The following is a 26,304-nucleotide window of genomic DNA, read 5'->3' as shown; positions in this document are numbered from 1 at the left end:
AGAGAACAGAAGACTGGGACACTGAGAACTGTGTAAGTGTTCACTGGGAATGAAGAACTCTCACTGGGAATGAAGAACTCTCACTAGGAATGAAGAACTCTCACTGGGAATGAAGAACTCTCACTGGGAATGGTTAATTCTCACTAGGAAGGAAGAACTCTCACTGGGAATGGTTAATTCTCACTAGGAAGGAAGAACTCTGACTGGGAATGAAGAACTCTCACTGGGAATGAAGAACTCTCACTGGGAATGAAGAACACTCACTGGGAATAAAGAACTCTCACTGGGAATGGTTAACTCTCACTAGGAAGGAAGAACTCTCACTGGGAATGGTTAACTCTCACTAGGAAGGAAGAACTCTCACTGGGAATGGTTAACTCTCACTAGGAAGGAAGAACACTCACTGGGAATAAAGAACTCTCACTGGGAATGAAGAACACTCACTGGGAATAAAGAACTCTCACTAGGAATGAAGAACTCTCACTGGGAATAAAGAACTCTCACTGGGAATGGTTAACTCTCACTAGGAAGGAAGAACTCTCACTGGGAATAAAGAACTCTCACTGGGAATGGTTAACTCTCACTAGGAATGAAGAACACTCACTGGGAATAAAGAACTCTCACTGGGGATGGTTAACTCACTAGGAATGAAGAACACTCACTGGGAATAAAGAACTCTCACTGGGAATGGTTAACTCTCACTAGGAAGGAAGAACTCTCACTGGGAATGGATAACTCTCACTAGGAAGGAAGAACTCTCACTGGGAATGGATAACTCTCACTAGGAAGGAAGAACTCTCACTGGGAATGGTTAACTCTCACTGGGAATGGTTAATTCTCACTAGGAAGGAAGAACTCTCACTGGGAATGGTTAATTCTCACTAGGAAGGAAGAACTCTCACTGGGAATGAAGAACTCTGACTGGGAATGGTTAATTCTCACTAGGAAGGAAGAACTCTGACTGGGAATAAAGAACTCTCACTAGGAATTAAGAACTCTCACTGGGAATGAAGAACTCTCACTGGGAATGGTTAATTCTCACTAGGAAGGAAGAACTCTCACTGGGAATGGTTAATTCTCACTAGGAAGGAAGAACTCTCACTGGGAATGAAGAACTCTCACTGGGAATGGTTAATTCTCACTAGGAAGGAAGAACTCTGACTGGGAATGAAGAACTCTCACTGGGAATGAAGAACTCTCACTGGGAATGAAGAACACTCACTGGGAATAAAGAACTCTCACTGGGAATGGTTAACTCTCACTAGGAAGGAAGAACTCTCACTGGGATTAATGAACTCTCACTGGGAATGGATAACTCTCACAAGGAATAGAAAACTCTCACTGAGGAGGCAAGACTTACTGAGAATGGGAATCTCTCACAGGGAATGGGAAACTTACTAGGAATGCGAGACTTACACTGGGAATGGAGAATTCTCCCTGGGTATGCAGAACTCTAACTGGGAATACAGGACTCTCACTGAGAGTGAGGTCGCTTCTGGGAAATGGAGGACTCTCACTGGGGGATACATAACCCTCACTAGGAATAGAGAGAGGACTCTCACTGGAGATCGAGGACTCTCACTGGGAATGGAAGACTCCCTGGAATTGCATATCTCTGGCTGGGAATCGAGATCATTCTCATTCAAGAGGAAAATATGTGGACTTCTATAATTCCAAGGTCACAGCAAGATAAGGGTTTAGAAGGCTTTTGACCTTTTCTCAGGTCAGAACTCGCATCCAGGTCCAAAGGGTTTGTGACCTCTCTTAGATCACAACCAACATCCGGGTCCAAAGGCCTCTTGGCTGGTCACAAGTCACAGACGAGTTTTGAATCCAAAGGGTACGTGACCTCCTTGAGGTCACGGTCTAAGATCCGGGTCTAGAGGCCTTGTGACTGGTGAAAGGTCACAGGTAATATTCGTATCCAAAGGGTCTGTGACCTCCTTTAGGTCACAATCAAGATCCAAGCCTAGAGGCTTAGTGACTGGTCACAGGTAAGGTTCGTGTCCAAAAGGTCTGTGACTTCCTGAAGGTCATAGTCGGGAGAGATGTGACCTTTGGTCAAAATCAGATGAGAGAAATAATTCACGTATGAAGACTCAGCACAAGAGGTATGTATGAAAATAGAGAGTTACAGGAGAAAGAGGGAAGAAAGTGAAGCGAATAGTATGAAGAGAATGCGAAAGAAACTTAAAGATTAGCATAAGGTGAAGATGATAACAGAACGAACTAAGAGGTCATGAAGTGAGAGAGAGAGAGAGAGAGAGAGAGAGAGAGAGAGAGAGAGAGAGAGAGAGAGAGAGATGTATATGTATAAAAACTTCTTTCCACCTAATCGCCTTTCTGTGCTTCATGAAGTAGCGTCATGAGCAAAGAACAATGGCCTCATTTGCACACATTAAAGTTCACGCTATCATGTATATAATGTAGCGGAATGAAAGATGATCATCCACAGCCAAACCTTTCGGACCTCACCAAGAATTATCCTGACAGCTTTCATTCATCATGGCACAGCCCATTTTGCAGTGCGTCGCTCCCTCTACGCCACATCAGTCCATTGCTTTCGCACATCTCTCGCCGTCCGGAATGCTTAGACCTTAGTATCTCAGAGGCTCCTTCACTTCATCCTCAGTCTCCCAATACCCTTTGCTTCCTCTGTTTTCATCACATAGATCCTCTTTGTAAATCTCTCTTCACTCATCCTCACCACATGGGCGAACCTTTTTTCATCACACACTTGTCAATCTTCTCAGATTGTGCTCACTTCTACATCTTCCCGACAATTGTCGCCTCATGCTACGTATCATATCTAAACACTTCATTTGCAACGCATCCTCCCCACCCATTCAAGGTCCACAACCCAAATCCACCCAGATCTATCGGGCTATAATACTCTCAGACATACTTATCCTAGAAATCATAACTCTGTCTGAAGTGGATCGTGTTGTCTTGTTTTCTGTCTCGAAATAAAGTGACACCATTGAGTCAAGTGGATGTAGTTTGGTGCTCCTGGGTAATGTTCTGTGAACAGGTACTTCATCATCTACATCTGTTCGCCATGTGCAGAGCTTCGTGTAGTCAAACGAGTCGTCAAGAAAGTGAAGGACGGAAGGTTTCTTGCTCTTGTCCCGAACTCTGATGACATGAATATTAACCCTGAGGATCGGAGCGGGGCTGGAGGCCTCATCACCATGGTGATGGCCGAAGGAGGGTTATCCAGAGGAAGCTAAGATTCCGTTTCCGTCCAGTCTTCGCCATGTTTCAGAATATGAGACAACAACATAAGGCGAATTGGTCGCAACAGTGTAGGAATTCAACCCATTATTCGTCAAAGAACTACAGTCCATGATTTGATCCAAAGATTATGACAGTAGTGGTAGCACGAGCCTTATCGATGAAGTCCCAAGAAAAGTGGTTCAGTACGAGAGAGAAAATACGGTCAGTGGTAAACGAACATCTGGGAGCTGGAGTCATCCAGTCCTCAACAAGTCCTTGGGTTTTAGCCATTGTGTCAGTCACAAAGAGTAATGGAAACCTGTCTATATGTGGTCCACTGTTCCCTTAGCCACAAATAGAATGGCCACCGCAACAAGAAGGCGCTCTCTATGTAAGTTCCTCCGTCCACCATTCAGATTTAAGAATGCTTGATGAGCCTCATCGTGGGAGATGAGACTAGTTTTGATTGGACTCGAGCGATCGGTTCCCGGACGCTACATCAACAATAGAGCTGCTGCTTCATCAACCTTTACATCGTTCATCACCAGCCTGCTGCCCAAGGACATGGGCGCTGCTGGCTTGTGTGCTTCAGACGACGAAGAAAGAATGAGAGAATGGCCCTCAGAGGTCAGCCGTAGATATAATCTTGACTTATGGCGTCCGCTGAGGGAAAATACCTATCGACCTACTTCCATTACTCTGGGTAGTCTTGTCATTACAGCTCCATGAGAATGTGTTCCAAGTGTCTTATGGAAATCAGACATTTTTCATATATTTTACAAGTAGACTTTAGACTCTCTGGTAGCAGTCAGTCATCATTCTCAACCCCGGTGAAGTGTGGCCGTTCTAAAGCCGTCACCAAACAGGGGTTCGTGAGGATGGAAGCAAACATAACTGAAAATATCATTCGTCTGTTGGGGAAAAGTATAAGACTTCACTAAACATAGTGTCTGCCCATTGCAAGACTTCACATATGACTTGTCTTGGATGATATCAGGGATTCTGGTAATCTATGGAAGTGGGTCTCCAAACATAGTGTCTGCCCATTGCAAGACTTCACATATGACTTGTCTTGGATGATATCAGGGATTCTGGTAATCTATGGAAGTGGGTCTCCTTATTTCCTCAAGGTGAGTCCCTGTGTCTCCCTCTGTTGTACCACAGAAGACTGAAACATCGTGACAAAGATGATCTGACTGCTTGATTAAGGAAAGGGGATAGGTTGGAAACGTCACCCCGGTACATTGTTTCTGAACGATTTTGCCACAAGGAAGAACATCAGGGAATCAGAGTTGTCTCCACAGACCCTCAGTCCTACACTTGTCACCTCTTAACCCATCAGTTCTGGGAGTTGAAGGTACAAGGGGGCGGAGGATAAGCCCTACAGGTACACTTTTAACACTAGTAAGCCACTAATTCTGGCTGGCTAAGACACTCATGAACCCCTTTCACTGCTCGGGGTATCATGTGACATATTAGGACGACCCTCCTCAACACTTCATATGACTTACTGGCTCCAGCCATTTGAGGCACATGGTTTTCAGATTCCTGAGGCTACACACGAGGGACGGTTTATAAAGTCCCTGGCCTCACTGAACACAGCAGATAATCAGACTTAACGATATCTCAGGGGCAGAGCATTTACTCGCGTAATATGGCATCTAGGTTATTCCTCCGACCAACGTAACCTCCCAGGAGACAGACTGCTGGGGAGTGTGTATTGTACCATCAGTGTCATGGTGAAGCGAGCTTGACCCCCTGGCCTCGCTGGATGAGATGCTGAACAAGAACGTAATATCTGACAACATGAAGCCCACGAGGAGGTCAGGGCAGGATAAGTCGTTTCTAGTGTTTACTCAAGAATATCTCCTGACGCTGATCTTTTTATCTAAGATGAGGGACAACCCATCTGAAATGGCTGAGCCACCTAGAAAGACGTACGAAAAGTGCCACCTGCCAAAGAGGAATATGTCTTCTTTTCTCTTATTACATCTGGTCGTAGCAGACGGCAACTGGGGCTGACGGAATAGGAAGAAGACCTAAGTGTCCAGGACTGCAGAAAGTGGAAATAGTAAACAATTTAGGTAATTTGACTGCAGCTTCTTATGGAGAGAAGTCTACACCATAGACGTGAACTTATGAAGTTGTTTGAAGCACCTCTAGTGATTGGGTCGAATGCCTTACACCAGCAGGTCACTGGGGCCCAACAAGACGCTCTGGGGAATGAAGAATCTCTTGCCATCACGAAGGAAGAGGAAGCAGACACGGGGCCGCACCTTATCCTCCTTCACCTCCTGAATGCTTTATAAGCCATCCAGGTCAAGTTGTAGTTACTAATTCTGGTATCGAGAGTGAAGTTGTGTTTTGCCAATGAACTGTTGACTCTCTGAACTGGTAGAGTCCCCTGGCAGCAGTGAGAGGTCATTGTGTAAACTGGTAGCATATCTTTCTTTGTGTGTGTGTGTGTGTGTGTGTGTGTGTGTGTGTGTGTGTGTGTGTGTGTGTGTGTGTGCCATTGAAAGGTCTTTAAACGCACCACACCTTTTGCAAGACTGCGTAAGGGACAGTCAGCCAACTTGGTCCAGACAGTTCCAGGATATAACATCGGTCCATGACGGTATATACCAGTATGGCACGATGGCTAGTCAGCCAGAATCATGTCACACCACTCCGCCCATACAAACGGCCCACAGATCGACACAATCCCGCCATTTCCTAGTAACTAGATATTCAGAATTTCTGTCAACTCGGATAATTGGAAGTGAGATTACAGTGACATTCTGGATTAATGCTCACATAGCGTGACTCTCGCTGTTCTTCCACTGTCTCTATGTCCGGCCCACGTCTTGTGAGATCCGCCTCCTCTTTAGTCCCGAGTGTCGTGGACTGTGTGGCAATCTCGTGCAGTGTCTTGCTTCAGGAGGGTACTGGAGGCTGGTATGCCAAGCTCACCCGTCGGAAAACAGCAGAAGCCGGCCAGTGAAGACGTCCAGTACGCCTGGTGGGACGTAACAACAAGGGCCAGTACCAGGGAAGGACCTGGACGGCAAATAGAAGATAGAGGCCAGTATCGGGGAGAGACCTGAAGAATAACAAGACTTGGAAGTAGTCGGCGGACCGTGTTAAGGAATGTAGCAACCAGTCTGTGTGTGTGTGTGTGTGTGTGTGTTTAATTACCTATTTGTACTATACGCTGGAGGGGGGTAGAGAGATTACACTCGTGGGGCCCCATCTCGAAGAAGTGTTCAGTGTCTTCATCATTCATCAAGCCGGTTTAAAAACGTAGAGGGTTGTGATCAGGTCACCCCTCACTCTCCTCTCTTCCATTGTGGGCAAATGTAAGGCCTCTAGCTTTCCTCTGTCACCCATTTCTCTTGATTCAGTTTCCATCTTTACTTCCCTCCTCTGGACCTTCACTCTTAAATTTCTTTTATGATTCAATTGTGGTGACCATTCTTGAGAAACATTATCTAGTATTGACCAAATGTGGAACGTAAACAGCTGACTGAATCATCCTATATATATGTACTTGAATGCTATTCTAAGATTTGCCGGAAGACAATTTGGTTTACTCTTCTGATGTGGGACTCTAGCGACATTTTGGGGATGCTGTCAAGCCCCAAGTCTCTCTCTCACATATCATTCCTGCAGCTTATTTCCAGCTCGATGATCTTCATATCATCGCCTTCTCTCGCTGTGTCCCATCCTCATTACTTTAGATTTACTCGGGCAAATTTCATCAACCATCTATTTGACCAACTTTGGAGTTTGTCTCGGTCTCATTGCAAGTTAATGCAATCCTTTTCGTTTTCTAATTCCCTCGTGACCTTGGCATCATCCGCAAACATATTCTGACAAGAAAATGTTTGATCAACAAGACTAGTGGTCCCACGACAGATCCCCGCAAGACACATCACTGGTGACCTTTGTTTCTTTCCACAATAATAATCTTCTGTCCATTTAAACTGTCTTTCTCTTATTCCTTCCTGAAGATCCAACTTCGTTATCGGACTCTTAAGTGGGTATTATCAAATGCTTTCTGACAGTCCAGATAGTCCAATCCATCCAGCTTTCTCTTTTGTCTAAAACAAAGCTCACTTTTTCATAGAAATCCAAGAGGTTTGTTTTGCATGACGTCTTTTCCCTAAAACTGTGTTGGCTATAATTGAGGTAGATTCTCATCAATAAGAAGTCATTCATTTGTTTTCTGATTATCTTTTCATGTGTCCTTATAGTACACAATCGTCAGGGAGATTCGTCAGGAGTTCAGCGCTTCCTCCCGGTCCCCTTTCTTATAAGAAATTCGACCCGAGTAAATCTTAAGAACTAAAGATGGGATACAACTAAAGAGAGCTTCAATATGAATATTATCGAGCTGGAAATAAGTTTGTCTCCTACCACTCCTTTGAGGCAATACCTATTTTCGGCGACATGTAATAAAACATTTCAAGAGGTCTGTCAAGTGCATCCTGCCCTTACCCTCAACACATATGGAGCAAATTTCATCAGAACTATGAATCTTTTTGGGTCAAGACTCTTTAGTATTCTGTTTATGACTCTTCAAGTTATCTCATTGGCTTTCAAAAGCTCTCTTTTCCCCATTCCCTCTCACTGGCGTTGGGGCTAATGTGTCTTCCAGTATAAAACCACTACTGAAATTATCATTCACCTCCTCGCATATCCTTACATCATTATCAGGGACTCTGCCGTCGAGTCTCATAGCCTGATTAGCTGCTCTCCAACTGACAGTCTCCTCCAAGGAAACTTACAGAAAAGTTTAGGATTATCTCCTGACTTGTCTCCATTGTACATTTCAAAGCTTTCCTGTTCCTCCTGTTTAATCCTGCTGTACCCGTTCCTTTATTGCGTGCCGCGTTTGTCTTCTGTTCACCACATCGCGATACTCTTTTCCTTTCTGACTTCTGTTACTAGTAGCATCACTCCCTCCTCTATCTCAGCCTTCCCCTCTGTGTTTGAGGCTAGAGGTAACCACGTTGCTGCACCTTCCATGTAAAATTCACAGAACCACCCACCACAAAGCCCTGGTTCCTGACTACTGAACTCCCTCTCCCAGGTCACATTACCATAGAGACGGTCGAGTTCTGTGAAGTGTCCACGATTATTGCTCCTCTTTACGTTTAGTCTCGTCTCTGTTCTTTTTCACAAATTCTTTTACCACAGAAACAGAAGGAAGTGCAATCGGGGTCACTTTTCCTCCCCAGTTGGTGTATCGTATATAGTATTCTCAATGTATATAATACTGTGTTTGGAAAATAAGAGCTGGTGATGATGGTGTATCAGTCTCTGTCATCCTTGTGTCTTCACGGACATGCTGGCATAAGAAGCGTCCCTGGATGCATTCTAAGACATGTGTCACCATGACTCACTGTGTCACCATGAGAATCCAAATTCCGCCAATTTTCTTTCTCTTCATAACTTGAATGATTAGTATTTTGTCATCTCTGGTGAAGTGCGTGGTTTACTGTTGTATGGGCCGTCTTTATCATCATGTGTGTGTGTGTGTGTGTGTGTGTGTGTGTGTGTGTGTGTGTGTGTGTGTGTGTGTGTACACGTGGTGTAGTGGTTGTGATGACAGATTCATGCAAAAATGAGATCTGAAATACACTGTAATATGAACCCTGTTTTGTCTGTCACACATTGTCACTGACTAACTACCGTGTCAGTGTCAGTCTGTCTGCCTTATCACAGCCCACCTGTCTACCATGTCAATGCCCACCTGTCTACCATGTCAATGCCCACCTGTCTACCATGTCAATGCCCACCTGTCTACCATGTCAGTGCCTACCTGCCTGTCCCATCAATGCCTGCTTGTCTGCTGTGTGAGTGTCTGCTTGGCGCGTCAATGCCCTCTTGTTTACATGAGGTCTCAATGTCTGTCTGTTTGCTGTGATAGTGTTTGCCCGTCTATCGATGTAATCCCTACCTGTCAGCCATGTCAGTGTTTACCTCTCTTACCATGGCGGCAATACCTGCGTGCTTCGTCAATGCCGATGTAACCTTCTGTGTCAATGCTTCCTTGTCAATGCCTGTCCACCTTCCGTGTCAATGCCCCTCCCCCCCCCCCCCCTTAGTGTCAATATCATATTGCTCTGAATTGTGGCGTTTGTGTCAACATACACTGGTATTAAATGGCCGCTTGTTATGTCAACATTAATTTGCAGTAAAATTGTTTGTTTGTTTTCATATGCTCGACTGGCTTTGATGTGCGAGCGAGCCGTCCGGGGCACATAACTGGGCTCTGTTGTGCAAGTTGTTGTGCAAAATGAAAATCAAAAAAAAGAAGAGGAAGAGGTGAACCTCACTGCCTCTATGATGCACTTGATAACGAAATCCTGAGAGACACTGACGGTGAGATACAGTGAAGGAGGCGGCGCGCGCACAACACACAACGAAATGAGTATCCTGTCTTCACTACAGCGTGAGTGTGGGGGAGAGGTTAACAGAAGTCATACACAATATCTGGTTCACCACGCACGACACAAGTTTTCTTCAGGGCTGTGGGCCAAGTCACCAGTTTCACCGGTCGTGGAAAAAAAAAAAAAAGAAATTAATAATTGTGCACGGTAGGGAAGAACAGATGAAGGAGGGAGAGAGAGAGAGAGAGAGAGAGAGAGAGAGAGAGAGAGAGAGAGAGAGAGAGAGAGAGAGAGAGAGAGAGAGAGAGAGAGACAGACAGACAGACAGACAGACAGACAGACAGAGAGAGAGAGGAAAGAAAAGAGAACGCAAGAGAGAGAGAGAGAGAGAGAGAGAGAGAGAGAGAGAGAGAGAGAGAGAGAGAGAGAGAGAGAGAGAGAGAGGAAGGATGGAGGACAGCTGACATAGTACGAGGATATGAAGGATGACACTGACCAGGTACAGGGAGGGGGACTGGCAAGATGGGACAGGTCTGGTGACAGATAAGGATGGCTATGTGGGATACCCTGGGATAACCCTACGGGATGGTAACAGTAATTAACAGGATCGTTAATGAAGGAGTAATTAAGAAGGATGTTAATGAAGGCACATCGAGGGGATACTCATGTCAGCGAAGGTGGTCTAAGAGGGGTAGCCGCCCCCCCAAGGACGAAGAAAATGGGAGTCACTGGTATGGTTGGTGGTTTCAAGATCTTTAAACCCCTGAAGGTGTTATAGATCTTCCGGTTATGGTTTGACCTTGAAGGGACTTAATTACCCTGGTCGTTGATAGGCCCCAACCAATCAACTAACCCACCAACCACCCAGCCGACTTGGTGGGATGTCTGGGTGCTGGAAGAGGCGCTGCCAGTCTGGAATGGAGGGTACTGGAGGAAAGTACCGGTAGGTAGATAAGACTGGGAGGACAGTACATACCTGTGACAGTAGTGGTAACGGGAGGTGGAGGTATGTGAACTGGGCTACTAGGGAGCTACTCTGGAACGGGGAGAGGGAAATAACGCTGGGAACTGGTAAGGGAGAGAGAGAGAGAGAGAGAGAGAGAGAGAGAGAGAGAGAGAGAGAGAGAGCTGTGGAGGGAACATAACATGGAAGACAGTGCGTACACGGGCGGAGTGGATCACGGTGTACTGGGACTGGAGAAACCTGTGAGGCTTACAGGTCTAAAGGGCCAGTTCTCTGGGGCAAGGAACAGCAGGACCTGGGCAGGAGAGTGACCTGGTCTGCCAGACTAATATCGCTCTTATGGAGGACAGCCATGAAGAAGGATTACTAGGGAGGAGACTCACGGAGATAGGGAGGGAGAGGGGGATTAACAAGGAGACATATTAAGGAGGGGGAACTTGTACTGGTGATGGGACCTTCTCTGGGGATTTCGAAACATGGGATGGGCTTGGGGGAGAAACCTGCTGAACAGGACATCTTCAGGGGACCACTACGATAAGGGGAACTATATATATATGGGGGAGGCCATCGGGGACGCTAATTACGGGCTAACTTATATGGGGGAGACTATCGGAGGAGCTAATTGCGGGCTAGTTTGTATTGGGGAGACAAGTAATCACCAAGGTTATGTATGGGAAGCTGGTAGGAGGAAGAGGTTGGGAGACAATCGTGTTTAGATGTATTAACAAACATCAGAACACAGTCGAGGTCAGCGAGGATATGACAGGCAGAGACTGTCAAGATGACTATATAAGAAAAGCTCAAACTAAGGAGACATTTCAGTATAGGTTGTATGGCCAGATGGGAACGCTTCAGACTCTGTCATTGAGTCGAGAAAGACACACATGACCTCCAGTATTGATATGATACCTGAGGCCTATCATGCTGTAGGATGATTTAGGATGATATTGACAGGATGATATCAGGAATGTTCTATAAGAGGTAGACCTTTAGTTATCGACAATCTATATGGATTATCTTAAGATCTGTGGCTGGGTACTGGCTTCCAGGAGGACCTCAGACATACTACACTCTCGATGCCGTGTACGATGGATCTGTGGAAGGAAGGTTAAGACATGACCGGTGAAACACAGGAACGACCTGAGGATGGGCAGTGATGGAATGGCCTTCAGCAGGACGTGGAAAGGACTACACAGGGAATTTCTCCCTATCAGCCACTGAAAAGAAGATGCCTTATTCCAGTGGGAGGACATTTGGTGAATGGCCTCACACTGGATATAATATAGAGGACAGTATCAGGAATGTTACAGACTTACACATAGCTTAAAAGGAGACCTGAGTCATCATATTTAAGGAACACCCTACTGAAATATATCTTAGGGTGACAAGTGTCTAGGGTGGTTGAGGGTTGTCATGATGTCTAGGGACGACCTGTGGAATGCCTGATCAACTTGTGGAGAATATTGTAGAAGGAAGACCTGCAGAAGGGGAGCCTGTAGAAGGAAGAGCTTTAGAAGGAATTTTTTATACGTAAGATTTTAAGAAAAGGATATTCTCTTGGGGTTCTCGTGAGGTTACACTGGGAAGGATCTGTTGAAGGATATATTGTGACGACTGACTGACCTACTCTGAGAAATGTCATCTTTGATATTAAAAGAATCAAGAGTCAGAAGGTATCTGGAGAAAATGATAACAAAAGTGCAGGTCCTTAAATGATATTTAGTGAACTGGAACAATGGATCTGGGACACACGTGTTTAATAAGTGCGAAGTGCGACAGCAGATAATGATCCACAGGACTTCGTGTGTGTGTGTGTGTGTGTGTGTGTGTGTGTGTGTGTGTGTGTGTGTGTGTGTGTGATATACCCTCTCTGGGTTATACTAAGGACCTTAGACGTGCCGTTGAGAATGTGAAGAAACCCTGGCATGGAGTCCACACACATGTAGGATGTGAGACAACTTCCTATTTCGTAAAGAAAAATCTTAGGTCTGTGGAAGGGTCTTCAAGACACGGGAAGACCTGAAGGAAGAGTGTGGCTGGCTGTGTGGCAGGGCAGTGTCTGGCTGACTGGGCAGTGTCCGTCTGGCAGGACAGTGTCTTACAGACAGTAAGGGGTCATCATAAAGAGTGCACAGAAGTCTTCAGGATTTCAGGTAGAGCTGCAAGGCATGTGTAAAAATCTGAACAAGGACCTCTGATCATGACCAGGGACTCTTGGCAGTGATGTGTAAGCCCTCTCGAAGGGTACCTGACGAGGACCTGAGCGGGCGGTGTGAGGGACGCGCGTGTGTGTGTGTACGTGTGTGTGTGTGTGAGGACCATAGGACGAGCGTGTCACAGGGAGGTGGAGGAAGATACGAACGCGGGAATATGATAGTCACCAGAAGGCTGCCAGGAGAGTGAAGGCCAGGATGAGGAAGCGTCTGTTGCCCGTAAACCTGGACACACCCTCGCCCGTGGCCACGCCCACACCTCTGGCCACGCCCATCATGTCACCGCCCATCCTGCGGAGCAGAGAAGACAACCAATGTGAGAGACAGTAATTTAGACATATAAATACAAGTGGATGATTCAATTCGACATGATGGTGGATGAACACAAGTGTGGATGATTGAGCTCAGCCATGAGGATGAAACAGTACGTCCAGGTGTGGATGACGGCTCGTGGATGATCTACGTGTTCCAGTTTACTGTTCTTACTGCCTAGTGTGACTGTGTTTGTATGAATGATATTCATTGCCTGGGAGCTTGCCTTCCTGCTTGTGTATCTGCATGGCTGACGTGTTCATCAACCATTCTTTGTGAGAATTCTATCACTTACAAGGCTTAAGTTAATTGGTGATTGAGTAGTTCCTTCTGGGGGGGGAGGGGGTCTTGTTATGTGTGTGTGTGTGTGTGTCTTGAAGATTGTGTGGTTTGTCATTGGGATGAAACGAATATTAAACGATATATGAATATTCGTCCTATATCTTCCATCAATCACCCATTATTAGAAAACAAGACTTTCTTTCACTAGAAAAAGTTTGGCATCTTGACTACTGATTTTATATATTGTCCCTCACTCAAATCATTATCATTACTCGGTGCAAATTGTCTCTAACACTGCTCACTTTAACATCTAGATTAGGAAAAAGGATTCCAAAAACCTATTCAATTACTTAAGTACTATTTTCCAATCACACGTTGATATATAGTCAGAAACAAACAGCAAAATCCGTCTTCCATGAGGTGTATGTAGACGTTCACCCAGAAATCCTCCTTCCTGGAAGGGAACTTGTGTGAACTGCCAATGGCAACCCAGATAGAAAACAATGAGCGGTATTGAATGGAGAACCTTACGACTGGCTGAGCATGACAGGCTGGCTATCACGGGGCTGTGGTCTACGCCCACGGTTGCTTGTTTATGATCTGCATCTCTCCATACTCACGTGACGCACCAGTGTGACGTCTCAAACTCTGTCGATGATACGAAGTTCGCAAATAAAAGCCTATAGCTCCATATGATCATCATCATCATTGTTATTATTACTATAATTATTGTTATTATTGTTATTATTGTTATTATTATCATTATCATTATTATTATTATTATTATTATCATTATTATTATTTTCTTTTCTTTCATACTATTCGCCATTTCCCGCATTAGCGAGGTAGAGTTAAGAACAGAGGACTGGGCCTTTGAGGGATTATCCTCACCTGGCCCCCTTCTCTGTTCCTTCTTTTGGAAAATTAAAAAAAAAAAAAAAGTGAGAGGGGAGGATTTCCAGCCCCCCGCTCCCTCCCCTTTTAGTCGCCTTCTACGACACGCAGGGAATACGTGGGAAGTATTCTTTCTCCCCTATCCCCCTATATTATTATTATTATTATCATTATTATTATCATTATCTTTTGACACCTAAAAGACTCCTTTTACGGGGCTGCTCTTGCAACTTCGACTCCTTCATGACCAGGAAATTAATAAGCTCACATCTGGGGGCCCCTGTGAGGGATTTGATCAGGGGAAGGGGGGGGGGGGGTACAAAGTTTCTTTCGGGTCCCCTTCCTTTCTCCATTAGTCATCCTACGGTGTTATGCTATGAATTGTGAGGCCAGAAAAGGGTATGGAACAGATGAGAGACGGGTGATGTGGAGCCTCAGCTCTGGTGATTTTTTTCTGCAGTTTCTGAGATCCCAGGAAATTCCTGGGCCCCCTTTTGGACCCCCGGCCTCAGGTACTATGTACACCTTGCATCCGTATCCCTGCCCTTCTCTCAGAGGTCCTGGCTCACATGCAGTGTTACTACACGCAGACGCAGTCCAGTACCATCCCAAGCTGCACATAACAAAGCAAACAGAATTTCTTTGATCTATTTCGAAAAGTTCGACATAATACGAGACGCCCCATTGCGACGGGGTTGTCTGCTCGAAGACAACAACAGGAGTCTTAAATTCTTCGTCTAGTCTAGAAAATTAAGCTTGGATTATATTAGCTCTGAACTTCCAAAAGCACCAGGCTGGAAAAAAAAGAGAAAAAGAAAAAAAAGAATAATCAGGGCGACTTACACGTCGAAGTTTATAACTCCTCAAAGAGACACGGGACAAGACTGAGTCAAGATATTGTGGCTCAAGGGGAGAGAAATAGCTCCTGGAACTAGACGTGCTTTGGAATTGCGTTACTGCAGTCGAACACTAATTTGACCCAACACCAATTATACGGTCACTACGTGTACGTTTCTCGTTGGGTTTATCTAAAGGCTATCTAAGGTTAGAGGTCATTAGTCTTGAATCCCTTCCCTGGAGGTCAAGAATATATAATGGATGACTTTTGCTATTGCCACGATCTTCAGTGCTACTAGGATTCGAACCCCCCACATCTGACACCACATGTTATGTTTCCGAACCCCTCATATTTGACACCATGTATTATGGTGTTCCGAGCCCCGCACCTGACACCATGTGTTATAACCTTCCAGTATGGTCGTATCGTCGTCCCAAGGGGTCGTACCGTCGTGCTCAAGGGGTCGTACCGTTGTGCTTAAGGGTCGTACGTCGTGCTCAATGTGTCGTCCCGTCGTGCTCAAGGGTCGTACGTCGTGCTCAATGTGTCGTACGTCGTGCTCAATGTGTCGTCCCGTCGTGCTCAAGGGGTCGTACCGTCGTGCTCATGTGTCGTACCTTCGTCCCCAAGGGGTCGTAACGTCGTGCTCAAGGGGTCGTACCGTCGTGCTCAAGGGGTCGTAACGTCGTGCTCAAGGGCTGTACCGTTGTGTTCAGGTCGGGTTAACACTTGGCTGCCAGTCCACAGGTTACGAGTCGCGCGGGACGATGTGTCGCGTCTGAGTGACGTATACCATCCTGTTCCCAGACCATTTCTTGGCAGCGACGCGCGGTATTTCGTGGGCGATTCGGGAAGCTTCGGAACGCGAACGAGTCTGTCGTGTTGAAGGAGAGGTGATCAGAGGTGGTGATCAGAGGTGGTGATCAGAGGTGGTGATCAGAGGTGGACGAGCGGGGGGAGGGAGAAACCCGGCTCTCTAAACCCCTGCAGCCTGGGCTCAATGTGGAGAAGAGAATAAAGGAGGACGAGGATTTACTGTTATTTAGAAATGGATTGATTTTTACAATAAGGTCAGGAATGATTCGAAGACTCACGCTGTATCGCATGAGTCTCACTTTCCTGTGGTTCTGAGCATTGCTTCATATATGGTCCTCGTGAATGTGTTGAGGGCAAGATGGTGCTCATCGAAGATGACACACAAATATGATGGTTACTGGAAGCCGCTAATGGGGAGTGTGTGAAACCCATGAATCGCTCGGTCCAGTGATTCGAAAATCAATGTTTAGGCGAACAAGCGGAACATTTACGATTGTCCTTCATGCGATGGCACTCTAGATTAAGTGTGACGTAGGTACGGTACTTAAGGTCAAGTGTGACGTAGGTACGGGTCTCAAGGTCAGGTGTGACGAACGGTAAGGGTCACAAGGTCAGGTGTGACGTAGGTACGGGTCTCAAGGTCAGGTGTGACGAAGGTGTGGCGCTCAGGGGCTGGTGTGACGTAGGTAAGGGACCTTTTTATGACATTTCCACCATGAAGGGACGAAAGTGTTTCAGAATGGCTTGTGAACGAAGCAGACGACGACTTCATGTCTGCCTCTGTCACAATGACGGTCACAACGAGTAGTGCTACACCAGCACGGACCGAGGCGATGGGAGGCCACCAGACCTGCGCATGTGTCTGCTGGTGCGGCGGCAGCAGACTGCAGCAAGAGGCAAGCGGGAGTGTTAAGTCCGCCGTAGCCAACAGGATAACTTGCAAGTTCGCGTGGTTGCTCGTATCCTGCGAAGCGAACGGCTCGTTCAGCAGGTGGTGAAGAACCCCACTTACGTCATACTCAACAGAATATCACTTCACTCCAGTCACGTCTGACACGAGGGAGAGACAGTGTAGACGAGAAGAGTCTGACATCACCAGCCTCGCTCGTGTGGTGAGGTACAGCGTATCTCCCACTCCACCTCTGATCCAGACCCAAACAAAAATATTTCGAATGCATGGACAGAGTGGCTGGGGCTCCGCTGCCAGTCCAGACGCAGTACTCAACTGCAGGAGGTGAATAAGTCATCACAGGGCCGAGTCCTGGACAAACTTCCTCCGCTTTCACTTCTCAGGTTTTAGTTCTTGACTGTGTCTATTTCACTGTCTATTTCAAGTCTTTGACTGCGACGGAAACAACACCGTATCACATGCTACAAAAAAGAATAATAATCACCGTTCCTTGCAAGTCCCTTGGGGGAGGGGGAACACTGGTGTAGTAAATATCAAATTGGTAAAAGCAAGGGTTGATGTCCCACGACTGGAAAAGCGTTGTCGAGTGGAGGAAAGCTTGGCTTACTGAGAGGTCGCTCGCAGACACATCCACCGTCTATCTAGCTGCTGACTCTCCAACTGACGACTTGGGGTGGACACACACACTCACTCGCTGAGGCAAGATCCCCGCTCCCCGCTATAGTTATCCTCCCTGGACGGCTGTGCCAGCGAGTGGAAAAGCCATTTCCGTGGTGCGGGTTAAAAGCCACATCCGTGGCGCAGGTCTAGTGTCATTTTCCTGCAGCGGTCAGCGGCCTCCGTGGGTAACAAAACACCTCAAGCACTTGCTGCATAGCTGACGGAGGGTGTGTCCAGCATAGTGCCCTGGCATTTCCAGGCAGGTGGAGCTCGGATCTCCCTGGACGTGGTAAACGTCACCTGGGAAAATGTCGTGAAAACACACTGTATACTCTTTAGGGCAGCCATCCACATCTGGAGGAGAACCAACAATACAAAGTGTTCTCAGTTCTTGATGAAGAGGAAGGATTTCTAGATGGAAACATAAATATTGCTCAGGTACCTGATACAAGCCAAGGAACCCTAATAAGCAGCCTGACGAAGCTCAGACTCTCGTGTGGTTCGTCCTTTACTGCCCATTTCAGGCTTGAGGGTGTCATAGTATATGGTCTGCTGTTTAAAGGGCACAGTGTTACCAAACCGACATCACGACCTTGTTATAAGTCCCGAGAAATAAGTCATGATATGACTTCAACGATTGTTAACGCTTTCTACATCATAGTATCTCTGGCCTACCGTATCTCCTGATCTCAAATCACATATCAGGGTGTGCAGACGTCCCCGACTTAACGCTTACAATAGCACAAAGATCCTCTGGTACTTCCTGTAGTGGATTTGTATCATCCTCCAAGGCAACAGCTTCTCACTGCTGCACATTACTATAAGATCTCACGTAAGTATTATATATTGGTTGCCGTGCCAGGTAGCAAGTTGTTCAAGCCGTTGAGACACATAGTTCCGCATGATATAGAACTGCTGCTGCTGCTGCTTCCCAGGGTTTTTCTGAGGACTCTAGCCACACGAGGATCGACTGTTACAATAGTTTTTTTCCCACCCTAAGCAGCGAAGCTGTGGCCCTCTCTCTATCCTCTTTCGTTTTGTCCCATTTCCCTTAGTGTCCCCTGTCTTTTAAGAGTCAGGCCTACCTCAGGAGCTGTGATTAATTTCTTCATTCTTTTCTTGCTGGAGATGCCCATGACTGGGTTTATGTCTTGCCCAAGCCATGTCGATCACCGACAGAAAGGAAAAAATAGATGTATGAACCCCGTCTGTCTAGCGGGATGACTTAAGAACGAGTAGTAGAGATCTTTCTGTTGGCATTTCAGACATGGAGGAATACACCAGGCCTGAGGGGTTACCGTCCTCCCTCACACAACCTTAAATTCAGACGGTATTGTTCCTGCCAACGTTTCCTGTACAGGTTCAACCTGTCGGTATCAGACGTGACTTCGAAGCTTTGTGAAGCTACGACCTTGCAAACAACTAACGACAATAGATTTGCCTGGTCTCTCTCGCCTCTCTGTCTGGATATTGAAGTGCAAATGAAGCTTCACTGATGCAGTATGAAGCTGTATCGAGCTATTGTTCTGAAACGACTCACGGCATGAACCCGTATCGAGACATGCCAGCTGCCTGACCCACTGGCATGACAGAGTCGTGTGAACACGCCAGCTGCCTGACACACCGGCATGACAGAATCGTGTGAACATGCCAGCTGCCTGACACTCTGGCATGATAGAGTCGTGTGAGCATGCCAGCTGCCTGACACACTGGCATGACAGAGTCGTGTGAACATGCCAGCTGCCTGACACACTGGCATGACAGAGTCGTGTGAGCATACCAGCTGCCGGACACACTGGCATGACGGACAAAACTGTTTTATAGATCTACCGATATTCTACGTGATCTGCTGTGGACTCAGCGTTCACATCATAACATTGTCTATGGTTGACTCACATTACGAATGATGTAATCCAGTAATTATCTTTCTTCATTTCAGTTGTGTACGTAACCACTGTATCTACCCTACCTACCTAACGTACGAGCGCCCATGATGAAATTGCCTGAGGCAGGGGTAAGCGCGTAGCTCCCACCACATAGCACCGCTTGGTCGAAAATGTTGTTTGTTGTCTTCCTCCGCAACGCTTCAGCTGCCGATCCTTGGATGACCCGGTTCTTTTCTAAGGCAGCTAGAGAGATGTTCATAATCATCCTTATACGTCAGGCAGGTTTATCATGCCCTCCTGTACGACGTGTTCACTGGTATGGCAGTGATCAGTTGTAGGTAGACACAACAGGGATTCACTGCCAGGTGTATGTCCAACAAAGATCAAACAGCTCCTCTCACTTGTATATACTTATCAATTGATAACGGGAATCGCTACATGGAATTATTGAAGCGCTTCTTAGACCTGACAATCCAACTGGGGATTAAAAAAAGATTACGAAGTTATTGGATCCACACTTTGTATTTCTTGATGCACATTCTAGACCCATAAACAGCCGTGATCCTTCAGGTTCGAAGAAGAGTCGGTTGAAGAAGAGAAAGATGAGCATCATCTTCCAAAGGCCCCAGCCACTGGGCAAGCTACGGGGAACATGATACTGATCATTAGAAGCTGATAAGAAAAAGAGGTCAAGTGAAACAGCCTCTCGCTCCGGTGGACAAGCGTAGTACAGGATAAATGGTATTGAGCCAAAAAGCAGATTTAGTGTCGGTCGACACGAGAGCTTGAGGTGATATGGTATCCAGTACAGCCACACACCTCTGGTCTTCACCATGGGTTGTATCTGTGAGGTGGAGAGTCTCACATGATATTGGAAACCTTTGCAAAACTATCGTTCGTTGAATGTAGGTTTGAATCTCATGACCTGATCATCCGTACCGCTCTCTTGTTTGGCAAGAATCATAGACTTTAGGATCCACTTTCTCTTTTATGAAGCCTATATTTGTTGCTACGACCTTCATAAAGTAAATTTATCTGTACAAATGGTCTGTGTTTCCTTCAAGACCGTTGCTTTTCATGGACCGTAATCCACAGCTTCCAGTATGCCACAAAGGTGTGTATTGAGCATCAGTGTTTCGGAACGTGTCGTTCATCCATCTACTGAACCCGACCCTTGATCTCCACACATGTGCAGGTGATCCTTCTGTGGACCTGAACCTTCTTTTTGTCCATTAGAGGAGAAGCCCATGCTGCTGCAGTATTAGTATCATGTCTCGTAACATTACGAGGTGAATTTGCTGCTGAAGAAGCACAGAAAGTGTTGGGGGTCACCAGACGAAAATATTCGTTCATGACTGGACTGTAGATACGTAAACATGGGTTAGGGAGAAATGGTCATATGGATAACTTAATGGTAAAGTTTAACTCTGATATCAGTGCGAAGACATAAGCTCAGGGTTTAGAAACTAAAGCAAAAAGGAAACTGGCAGTTTTATAGCACAGTGTCTGTGCTTTCATAACCAACGTGGCCAAACATGACGAAGCTCAAGTCCGCTCACGTCTGAACCTTAATCAACTCTCCTCGTTCTTTTTGTTCCCCTTCCTCTACTTCTTCTTCTTCTTCTTCTTCTTCTTCTTCTTCTTCTTCTTCTTCTTATCATTATTATTATTATTATCATTATTATTATTATTATTATTATTATTATTATTATTATTATTATTATTATTTTTCTCTGTTTCTTCTTCATCTTCTTCCACTACTACTACTACTACCACTACTACTACTTCCTTTCTTCTCCTTCTTCCTCTACTTCCTGTTTTCTTCTTCTTCTTCTTCTTCTTCTTCTTCTTCTTCTCCTTCTTCTTCTTCTTCTTCTTCTTCTTCTTCTACTTCTTCTTGTCACTCAACTCAACACCGTCTATAGAATCAAGGTTGTGTTGTGTACCGCAAACTCGAACAGACCCCACCAAGACATAGTATCCATGAGGTCTGTGGTGTTGAGGGGAACTCACGGGTCCAGCCCTTCCAAGTGGACATGAAGTAGGAGCACATGTGATCAACCAACTACCTGCAGATAGAGGGGTAACATCTTGGACTTCATCCAACTAAAGCTGAACAGCTTCCTCGAGGGTGAACCGGACCAGCCAGTCATAAAAAGGCACTACAATTCCCGAGATCGGCAGCAACCAACAACCTGGTTGACTAGACCTGCAGAGGGCACGCTATACACAGGTCACAGACCGAGCCCCGGGGGTAGAAACCAGGTTGATACAGACAAGAAGCTGTAGACTGAATGAAACTTTGGAACTGATATTGTCATTTGCTACCAATGAGTTTCTAAAACATAGCTAATTCTTTTATTTTGTAATGAAGCAATGAAGGTTTAAGAAAGTTAACGTAGATCTGTCTCATCTCTTGTGATGTGAATATAGAGAAGACGTGTGGCTCTATCATGGCCCACAGGGTAGGAAGTCTGGCTCTGCCTTGAGCAGGGCAGGGAGTCTGGCTCTAGCATGGGCCACAGAACACAAGACAGGATCATCTACTACTCCCTCATGGCAGTTTCAGTGATGAGTCATGTATGGGGGAAAGAAACACGAGACAGAAAGACAGAGACATAGATAGATAGAGACAAAAAAGACACCCTCATACTATGAGTCTGTTTACATCTGCCTACACCCAACCCCTTCTAGCCAGTACTGACAATCAAGTTAAAGAGAGAGGGGAGAAGAGGATGCACTCTTTTGCAGATGCCGCGAGCACTCTGAACCTTCTGCCTCATTAGGGAGAAGCCATCTGCCGTCTGCAGCAGCACCAGTCAGCTCCTGGCAGCTGGACCGCACGACCACACGGGGCATTTTCTGCTGAGGACAACAGATGATCATCCAGCAGGGGAGGGACGTGGAAGTGCCTCCACCTGATGTACTGGCGGACCGATTATGACGTAGGATGTTACAAGAAGGATCTCGCACAGTAGGTGACATAAGGCCAAGTACAGACACAGGGCTGCCCCAGCAGACGTATTGAGAATGGCTGTACAACCTCTGGTGTCGTGTATTCAGTGTAGGGTATCCAGCAGAAGACTCAAACATGCAGAGGGACAGCTATGCCTGTGTTGATATGCTGCACATCCCTTTATGGAGGGCCTGGGCTCGTATCATCTTCGCTCACATGATAACATGATGCAGGAACTCGTCATCTCCAGCCATCATTAGCGTCAGCCACCGTTATCCCCAGCGATCATCATCTGTCACCATCATCATATCCAGCCATCATCATCCTCAATTACCATTATCTCCACCTATAATCATCATTATGTCCTACCATCATCATCATCATCATCATCCCTAGCCGTCTTCATCCCTGATTATCATCCCCTAGAAACATCATCATCATACCCCCCCTCCCCCCTCCCCCAAGCATCAAACACTCAAAAAAAAAAAAGATCGAAAATAGATCGTTCAGTTACAGGACTCAGAGGAGAGGTGGAGCACATCCGTGACATCATCAAAAAAACATCAGTGACGTCATTAAAAATATGAGTGACGTCATTAAAGAATATGACCAGAAATACGAAAAGGTTCCGCGCTACAATGTGATGTAGGATTGTTGACTGTAGTTCACGCCGGAGTCTGTAAACAACGCATATTTCCATCCGTCCAAAGGGGACGCACACGTTGTGTGACGCACAGGTCGTGTGACGCACACGTTAGTGTGACGCATATCGAACTGAATACATTAATTCTTCCTTAAATTTATCATGATGCCCAGCCGTTGGCAACACTGCAGATTTTTTTTTCCCAGTGTACTGCGCAGCTTTTGGCAATACTGCAGCCTTGCGTCGTGTGCAGCTGTTGCTGTACTCCGTGTGTGTGTGTGTGTGTGTGTGTGTGCACCTGTTGTCAATACTGCAGCCTTGTGTGAGTATGCGGCTCTGTATACTATGCGCAGCTGTTGGCAATACACCAGCTCTGTATACAGTGCGCAGCTATTGGTAATACACCAGCTCTGTATATAGTGCGCGCAGCTGTTGCCAATACACCAGCTCTGTATACAGTGTGCAGCTGTTGCCAATACACCAGCTCTATACACAGTGCGCAGCTGTTGTATACCCTAGCTCTATACACAGTGCGCAGCTGTTGTATACCCCAGCTCTATACACAGTGCGCAGCTGTTGTATACCCCAGCTCTATACACAGTGCGCAGCTGTTGTATACCCCAGCCCTATACACAGTGTGCAGTTATTGTATACCCCAGCTCTATACACAGTGCGCAGCTGTTGTATACCCCAGCTCTATACACAGTGCGCAGCTGTTGTATACCCCAGCTCCATACACAGTGCGCAGCTGTTGTATACCCCAGCTGTGTATACAGTGCACAGCTGTTGGTACTATACCAGCTGTGTATACAGTGCGCAGAGCTGTTGGCGTTACACCAGCTCTTTATATAGCGCGCGCAGCTGTTGTATACCCCAGTTCTATACACAGTGCGCAGCTGTTGTATACCCCAGCTCAGTATACAGTGCGCAGCTATCGTATACCCCACATCGTCCGGACAGTTGACATGAATGCTACAAAAAAAAAAAGAAAATTGAAGTGCAGTGAAAACTTCACCTCATTTGAGCCCAAGACCGCCTTCATGACACACGTCTCTCATGACATGACACACGTCTCTCATGACATGACACACGTCTCTCATGACATGACACACGTCTCTCATGACATGACACACGTCTCTCATGACATGACACACGTCTCTCATGACATGACACACGTCTCACATGACATGACACACGTCTCTCATGACATGACACACGTCTCTCATGACATGACAAGCCTTTGAGCATGTTGGTTTTGCAGTCAGCTGACATTTCTTTATTACTGAGACCGCAAGTGAACGTGATCTTTTCCCAAAGGATCCCTGAGATGCGTGTGTGTGTGTGTGTGTGTGTGTGTGTGTGTGTGTGTGTGTGTGTGTGGACACCAATTATAGTTTTCAGATAAGGACAACCAGGCGATCATTATGTGCTACATAATATGGGTCATGTCATTAATCTGGATTTCCAGAAAGCTTCGCTCGGGGGCACATAGAAAATCATGTGGTGAGCATATTTTTCTTCGTACTTTGGTTGTACAAAAATTTTGTTCAGTGGCTGGGAACGTGTAGGAGTGATTAAGGGTCATGATTTAGAATGGCGTGACGTGTCAAGTGGCATGCCACGGGGATCAATCTAAGGATAACAATAGTTATCTTTCTGCTGTACAGCCATGGTATTAACAATAGACCGTGCTATAAGATATATAAAGATATACTAAGCTGGATTTTACAGCTAGGACATATAATGAAAGTTTATAATAGCTCTGCAAGTTGACAAAGATAAGCTGATGGACTGGGCTTACAAGTAGCAAATGAATTTTGATACAGGCAAGTGTGTAAAGTTTAACAAGTCGACAGTTAAAAAAAAACATGATGACTATAATACTCCGGTATGACTTCTGTCGAGATGTAAAGAGCGTAAGTGTGGGAAATACTTCAGTGTAGTAATCTCTGGTGATCTGAAGCTAAGAAAGCAGTGCGTAGAAGTAGTAAAAAAAAAAAAATGGGGTGAGCGAATTAAATTCTACACTTCATAAGAAGGGCATTCGAATTTTAGGTCGAAGGTACTAATTCTCACAGCCCATTTCAAGCACAGTTGTGTGTCTCCCATTTTAAGCAGCGCCCCTAGTTTTGGTCACCCTCCTTGGAGATGACGTAGGAGTGTATAGATAGACTCAGGAACAGGACATGACGGGCGAGCTTGTCGGACTGGGAAAAATAAGTCTCATCACTTTCTTGCCCGACTCCTCCTCCTGCTCCTGCTCCTCCTGCATGCTCGTGTAGGACACTAACCCAATTTTCTCACTTCATGCTGCATGCCAATCAGGGTGTTGTGATTCCCCTTCATTTCCTCATTACTATCCAGGCCTTTGTCAATGTCCCTTGCCGTGAACTGCTCGTCCCCTGGTTGCTTCCTGTGAACTGCACGTCTCCTGCTTGCTTCCCATGGACTGCACGTCCCCTGCTTGCTTCTCATGAAGTGCATGTCCCCTGCTTGCTTGAAGTACACGTCCCTGCACGTCCCCTGCTTGCTTCCCATGGACTGCACGTCCCTTGCTTCCTTGAACTACACGTCCCTGCACGTCCCCGGCTTGCTTCCTGTGAACTGCACATCTCTTGCTTGCTTCCCATGAACTGCACGTCTAATGGTTGCTTGAACTGGACGTCCCTGCACGTCCCTAGCTTGCTTCCCACGGACTGCACGTCACCAGACCCCACGTGAACATTTTGTAACCCTGGACCTGTCTTCAACATGCATACACTGCAATCCATTGCATCATTTAACCAGGCAAGTTTCACCAGGCCATTGTGGCTCGCATTTCACCCTTTCTCCACAGAGTTCTGAAAATTTGCATATTCTTTAACTGCCTCTGGTGCTCCATGATTTATCTTGAACTTCCTCGCTGAATGTACCAACTGCGTATCTAATGTGTTGTAACTGTGTCAACTGCGTATCTAGTGCGTTGTAACTGTGTCAACTGCGTATCTGGATGTGTTATGATTATATCAGGTGCTTATACAGTGTGTTGGAATTGTATCAGATGTTTATATAGTGTGTTGTAATCGTATCAGCTGTGTATATAGTGTGCTGTAATTGTATAAACTGTTTATCTAGTGTGTTGTAATTGTACCAACTGTTTATCTCGCGTGCTATAACTTCTTTACATTTCTCTCCATCCCACTTATGGAAAGATTTCACACACACAGCATTAGAGATACGTCAACAAACATATCTACATCATCCATTATATACGCAGATATAAAAAATAAAAAGATCCCTTTTCATTTCATCGTCTACCATTTAGTTTTCAAACGCACATTTTACTTCCTTTCCATTA

General features: G+C 46.0%; 1 long non-coding RNA gene across 1 annotated transcript in view; it reads right to left on the bottom strand.

The window, feature by feature from the left end:
• Positions 1–26,304, bottom strand: part of LOC139753074 (uncharacterized) — a 196,842-nt gene that overhangs the window by 13,915 nt on the left and 156,623 nt on the right. Inside the window, exon 2 of the long non-coding RNA XR_011713644.1 lies at positions 12,939–13,061. This is a non-coding gene — a long non-coding RNA (uncharacterized lncRNA). The remainder of the gene's footprint in view (positions 1–12,938; positions 13,062–26,304) is intronic.

Source organism: Panulirus ornatus, chromosome 14, assembly GCF_036320965.1.
Source record: "Panulirus ornatus isolate Po-2019 chromosome 14, ASM3632096v1, whole genome shotgun sequence".
Taxonomy (NCBI): domain Eukaryota; kingdom Metazoa; phylum Arthropoda; class Malacostraca; order Decapoda; family Palinuridae; genus Panulirus; species Panulirus ornatus.
Note: the sequence above shows the minus strand (reverse complement) of the source record. Positions and strands in the feature narration are given on the sequence as shown.